Source organism: Carlito syrichta, unplaced genomic scaffold (genome assembly GCF_000164805.1).
Source record: "Carlito syrichta isolate Samal-C Ts95f unplaced genomic scaffold, Tarsius_syrichta-2.0.1 Scaffold287767, whole genome shotgun sequence".
Classification (NCBI taxonomy): Eukaryota; Metazoa; Chordata; class Mammalia; order Primates; family Tarsiidae; genus Carlito; species Carlito syrichta.
In genome coordinates, this window is record NW_007231863.1 from 126917 (window position 1) to 133143 (window position 6227).

A 6227-nucleotide genomic window follows, 5' to 3' on the forward strand; every position below is an offset into this window, starting at 1 on the left:
GTAAGGGCTCAGAAGAAGAGAAGAGCTGTAGGAAAAGTCTGAAACTTCCCAGAGATTATTTGAATAGGAATGGTCAGAATTTTGGTAGAAATGGGGACAGTAAAGGCCATTCTGATAAGGTCCTAGATGGAAATGAGGAACAAGGTATTAGAAACGAAAGTAAATGCCATCCTTGTTATACGTTTACAAAGAACTTGGCTGGATTGTGTCCATGCCCAAGGACTTCACAGAAGACAGAATGTAAAAGCGATGTTCTAGGCTGTCGGCCTGGGAGGTTGCTGTCAAAATGGGCAAGTTCATGAAGCCCAGGAAGGTGGTGCTGGTCCTGGCCAGACGTTCTTCTGGACACAAAGCCATCATCGTGAAGAACGTTGATGATGGCACCTCAGACTGTCCCTTCAGCCATGCCCTTGTGGCTGGAATTGACCGCTATCCCTGCAAAGTACAGCTGCGATGGGCAAGAAGACGATTGCCAAGAAGGTCAAAGACCAAATCTTTTGTGAAAGTTTATAACTACAATCACCTCATGCCCACAAGGTACTCTGTGGATATCCCCTTGGACAAAACCGTTGTCAACAAGGCTGTCTTCAGAGACCCTGCTCTTAAACGCAAGGCCCGACGTGAAGCCAAGGTCAAGTTCGAAGAGAGGTACAAGACAGACAAGAACAAGTGGTTCTTTCGGAAGCTGCGGTTTTAGATGTTTCGTTGTTTCAGTCACTAAACATTTTTAAAATTCCTGTTGTGTATATTACCAGACTGGGAAAAGGAGAACATTAGAGACACTGGATGAATAAGGGACTGTGAGAAAATGTAAAATAAACGTGAAATCTGGTTTTGTGAGACTTCAAAATAAGTTTGTAACTTTCTTATTCTTAGCTTGGTCAAGCTGCAAATATTCCAAATCTTTTGCTCTATTCATTCTTCCCTCTCACATCTTAGTGTATGTGGCTAAAAGTAGCCATACAGCAGCCTGAGTGCTTTGCTGCTTAGATATTTCTTCTGTTAGATATCCTGGAACATCACTCTTACATTGTGCCTTCTGGGAAGCCCTTGGGCATGGACACAATTCAGCCAAGTTCTTTGTAAATGTATAATAAGGATGGCATTTTCTTTAGTTTCCAATACCTTGTTCCTCACTTCCATCTAGGACCTCATCAGAATGGCTTTTACTGTCCCCATTTCTACCAAAATTCTGACCATTCCTACTCAAATAATCTCTGGGAAGTTTCAGACTTCTCCTACAGCTCTTCTCTTCTTCTGAGCCCTTACCAGAATTGCCCTTAATGCTTCTTTTTGTTTTTTTATTTTTATTTTAAAGATGTAGGGTACAATTCAGGGTTAGGTATACAAAAGGTCATTGTACAGGCAAAATTTGGACTTCACTTTGGTTCCCAGTTCTTAATGCTTCATTGCAGCAATCTAACCTTTCTCTAGGCTACTCCTCCAACCTCTTCTAACCTCTATCCATTACCCAGTTTCAAAGCCACTCTCACAGTTTTAGATATTTGTTATAGCAACAACCTCACTTCTTGGTACCAATTTTCTGTCTTAGTCTTTTTTTGTGTGTTGCTAAAAGGGAATATAATAGTTTCAATTATTTATTTGTTTATTGAGTTGGAGTCTCACTCTGTTGCTCAGGCTGGAGTGCAGTGGCATGCTCACAGTTATCACAGCCCCAACCTGCTGGGCTCTGGTGAATCTTCTGCCTCAGCCTTCCAAGCAGCTGGGACTACAAGTGTGCACCACAATGCCTGGCTATGTTTTTTATTTATTGTAGAGATGAGATCTTGCCATGTTGCCCAGTCTGGTCTCGAACCCCTGGGCTCAGGCAATCCTCTCACCTCTGCCTTCCAATGTGCTGGGATTACAGGTGTGAGCCACCACCCTTGGCTAATAATGTATAAAGAAATTTATATCTTTCAGCTCTGGAGGCTGGAAGTCCCAGTTTGAAAGGCCCACATCTGGACTTTCATCTTGTGCCATCTCCTGATAGGTGAAGGACAAGAGAGTGTGAGAGAGCAAAAAAGAACCTTCTCCTGAAAGCCCCTTTGAAAAAGCATTGAACCTACTCTTGAGGGCAGAGCCCTCATGGCCTAATCACCTCTTACAAGCCACCCAGTACTGCTGCATTGCCAATTAAATTTCAACATGAGTTTTGGAGGGGATAGACATTCAAACCATAGCAGCTTCCTTAAGGAGATCATAATGAAAAGTCAGGTCAGTGAATTTTCAAATTGCTTTGTCTAGGTTTGGTTATTGGTATTTAGTGGTTAATTCAGTTAAGTTGGAGTTAAGATTTTTGTATTTAAAACCTATTATAGTGCTGGTGTGGTGGTTTATGCCTGTAATCACAGCTATTCAGGAGATTGAGGTAAGAGGACTGTTTGAGCCCAGGAGTTTGAGCTCTGGGCAACATAGTGAGACCCTGTTTAATGTACTGGTTATTTAATTGGCCTTTAGCCATTCAATATCATCAGGTTCAAAGTTTTCACTTATAAAATAGGCATACTCATATTTATTATCTTTGAGGAACATTTAATATTTTGATTTAAGAGATACCAGATAAGTTCTTTATAAAAATAAATTTAATTTATATCTTTAAAGTTGATTAGTGATTTACAAATAATGTGTGATATGAATGAATATGTCTCATTCCTTTCTAATTTATTCTTGGCTCAAAAGATACTAACTTTTAACAGAATCTACCACTCCTTTCACAGTAGGCTCAATTGACAAAAAAAAAAAAAGTTGAACTGAAACTTCATGTTGCAAAAACAAATTTCCTCTTTGTACAGAATTAGATTACCTCATCTAGGGCAGTTCTGTAGTGCTGATTCTCCATGGTTTTACACTCTTTCATTTTTAAATCTGTAGAGTCATACCTATGGATGTCCATTTCTGGAATCAACATGCATGAAATTCTGCCTGAAAAACCATATATCTAAAGCAAAAGTTATAGAAATTTTTAATATAACCTTTTATGATTAATAGAATTCTCTTACCAGATTTACTACTTCCTTTCCAGACTATAAATCATTATGCCAACTTTGACAGTTGTGAGATATTGACAGCTCTGACTATTAAACTAAATTACACTTTTCACATTTAAACTTACTACTCTTAATTCTGACATCCTTATTGCCTGAATTACTAATTTTGGCACTTAATCAGAGACTTGCACTTTAACATTTGTTTTATGCTTTTTTTCCTCTTGAGACTGCAATGTCCCTGAGGTCATGTTCTATGCATTATATGATTTTTGTTTAAATGCCCCAGAACTCCTGAGTATAGCTTTGGCATGTAGTACTCACTTAGTGAAGAATTCTTTAAACAACCATTAACTTTTTTTGTAGAGTATTGTGCAAGGCACTTTTTTCTAAAATTATAAAGAATTAAAATACATGGTCTCTGCTTCTATGATAGACACAGTCTAGCCAGGAGACAAACAATCATATAAGATCCACATTATTGATTAGATCTACAATCACTTTATGTGTAACTCTGAAATTCAAAATCCCCGAAATTGTATTTATTTTTGAGAATGTATTTGGCAGTACAATCTGATCTGAGGTTAACTCATTTGGCAGAAAAACCTGACTTGAACTGGTGTGACACTACTTATAGTTGTCATTTATTCCACTGAAGAAGAATATTCATATGACCTGAAAAAAGAATCAAAGAGACACTGGAAAATAAAGAGGAATTAGGGTAAGGTGAGAGTCCTGGACAACTGTCACAAACAAGGATGACAGATCTGGAACCTATGGTGCATAAATGCATAGCATTGTTGTAAAGTATAGAGTTTGAATGGACTGGTACAGAGAATTGATGCTAGGACCTTGGATCTGGAAGGGGGCTTAAAGATCATTTACCTTTGCACCCTCTCCACATTTTACAAATTAGTAACCTAAAGTTCAAAATTATTTTTCCAATATCTAGTTAGTGGTTAAGCCACACACAAATCCAGGTTTCATGTTACTTATCCAGTTCTTTCTACTGCCATAAGGGGGGAGTTTGGAGTGGTCAGAAATAACTTTTCGAAGAATATGAGATTTGCATTGATGACTATAGTAACTTGGCAAAACTTAATCCCCCATAAATCTCTGAATGATTTTTGTGTATATTTTTTCATTTTAAAGTACCTTAATGCCAGGGACGGTCTTTTTAAAAATTTTATTTTACTATTATGTCTCAGGATCTAATAAGTACAGTCTTATTTTGCAATCCCCAGATCACCTAAGCAGTGTTTTGTACATTGTATAGAATGAGGGTAGGAGGAGGAAGAGAGAGGTTGAAGTGTAGACAGACAGAAGTTAGCATGTGTTATACTGAAAGGAATACCACTTAGAATCTTAAGATCTGGGTTCTAGTTCTAGCCCTGTACAGACGTGTGCAAATCATTAAATCCCTCTAAGATCCAATTTTCATCTTAAGTGGGTAGGGTCAGGTGACCTTTAAACTGTGTTATTTTGTGATTTAGGTCTGTGTCTGTATTTGCTAGGACAAAACAATTGCCATTAACACTCACTGGTTTCAATAGTTTAAGGTTTACAAAGGCATAGGTCATATGGATTTAGATTTTCCAGGGAATATACCTCTCTCTGTAGAGATAATTGAATATATCTGGAATATAGATAAAGATATTTTGGTAAAATGAAAATACAAAATAAATGAATACCAACAGTACATTTAACAATAATCAGTTAACATTCTCTGTGTGTATGCAAAGCATTGGATAATATATGTTCTCTGCCTTCAAGTTGTTTAGGATTTAGTTGAGTTTACTTTAAAAAGTTAAAAAAGTAAGTAAACATAACAGGCTCTATGGAGCTCAGATATGTTTAGCCAGAATGAATCAGCCTCTAACAGTGTGGTATGACTGGCTAGTCAACCTTTTGTTGGGACTGTTTAAATAACTTTGCATTTCATAATGTAAAATGTTTTGATACCATGCACTCCTTGATTAATATGAAAGTGGTTTACCATCACTGAAAAAACTTATAACCCTTACAAATCAACTTGAGAGTTTCTCACTGAATATCATCAGGGTAGTGTAACCATATCCCCAATTTCTCTCTTCTGAGTCTCAGGCTTATCAGAGGAGTATCATATTCATTTTACTTTTTGTTGTATTAACTAATGGTAAAAATATTTGGTTGGAACTGCATAGCATTGTGATTGACTGGTGAACATTTAAAAAAAGGAGATCTAAATAAAGATAACATTTTTCAAAATAAAGACATTGCTGGTGCTTGACTACCTGTTCTGGAGGACATTTTTCAGTCTTGTCAGTCAATTTGGATTAGAACATTTGAAATTACTAGTTTGTGACAATCTTTATGGAATGAACCATTTTGTGAAAATTTCTTGTGGGTACTACTTTTCTGAACAAAAGTTTTCTAAACTTTTTTTGACTCTGACTCACAGTATGAAATAAATTTTGCATTGTGATCCAGCACACATATATGTATGCAGGTAACTGCAATAAAATTTTCATGAAATAGTACTTACTTTACGATGTGTGATACACAATTGTTTTAAAATGCTGTTCTAATTTATTTTATTATTTTAAAATCATTGCTCAGAAACCCACTAAATTGATTCATAACTCTAAAGGATCATAATCTGCAGTTTTAAAAGTTAACTCTTTTCTGAGGGCAGTTACTAAGAATTATTTACCTTTTATTCCCCAGTGCCTAGGTCTGTGCTCAGCATCTAGATGGTATTCAGATAGTTTGTTGAATGTTTTAATTGTCCTTGATCTAGTTTCAGAAATGCTACTATATCATTGAAGCTATATGAACCTGTTGAAAGAGATTAGGAAAAAAACCTTTTGGAAGATGAAGGTGAAACATTTATGAGAAGTAAAAGTCACCATACACTTAAAAAAAACATAGACACACACAGTAAAATTGTGTTGGTTCTCTATAAGAAGTTATAGCGCCAAGTGTTGAATTATATCTTTTTCAGAGGTCACTATTTAAAGTCAGAATGAATATTGACTTTACAGAATAAATTTATTTCTCTAATAATTTTATCATGAAACTATTACTTCACAACCATATTGTAACTTTCACCTAACTGCTTTTATATGTATATAAGTGTATGTGAAGTTTTATTTTGATTAGGTTTATTTTCTTTTTTTTTTTTTCTGAGTTGGAGTCTCACTCTGTCGCCCAGACTGGAGTGCAGTGGCCACTCCCGGCCACCGCAGCCTCGACCTGCTG

At 36.4% G+C, this 6227-nt stretch overlaps 1 pseudogene across 1 annotated transcript; it reads left to right on the forward strand.

Moving 5' to 3' along the window:
* Positions 1–286: 286 nt before the first annotated feature.
* On the forward strand, positions 287–700 carry LOC103255033 (annotated as a pseudogene). Its single transcript, XR_504000.2, has one exon. The product of XR_504000.2 is annotated as a 60S ribosomal protein L27 pseudogene (transcript).
* The last annotated feature ends 5527 nt before the right edge of the window (positions 701–6227 follow it).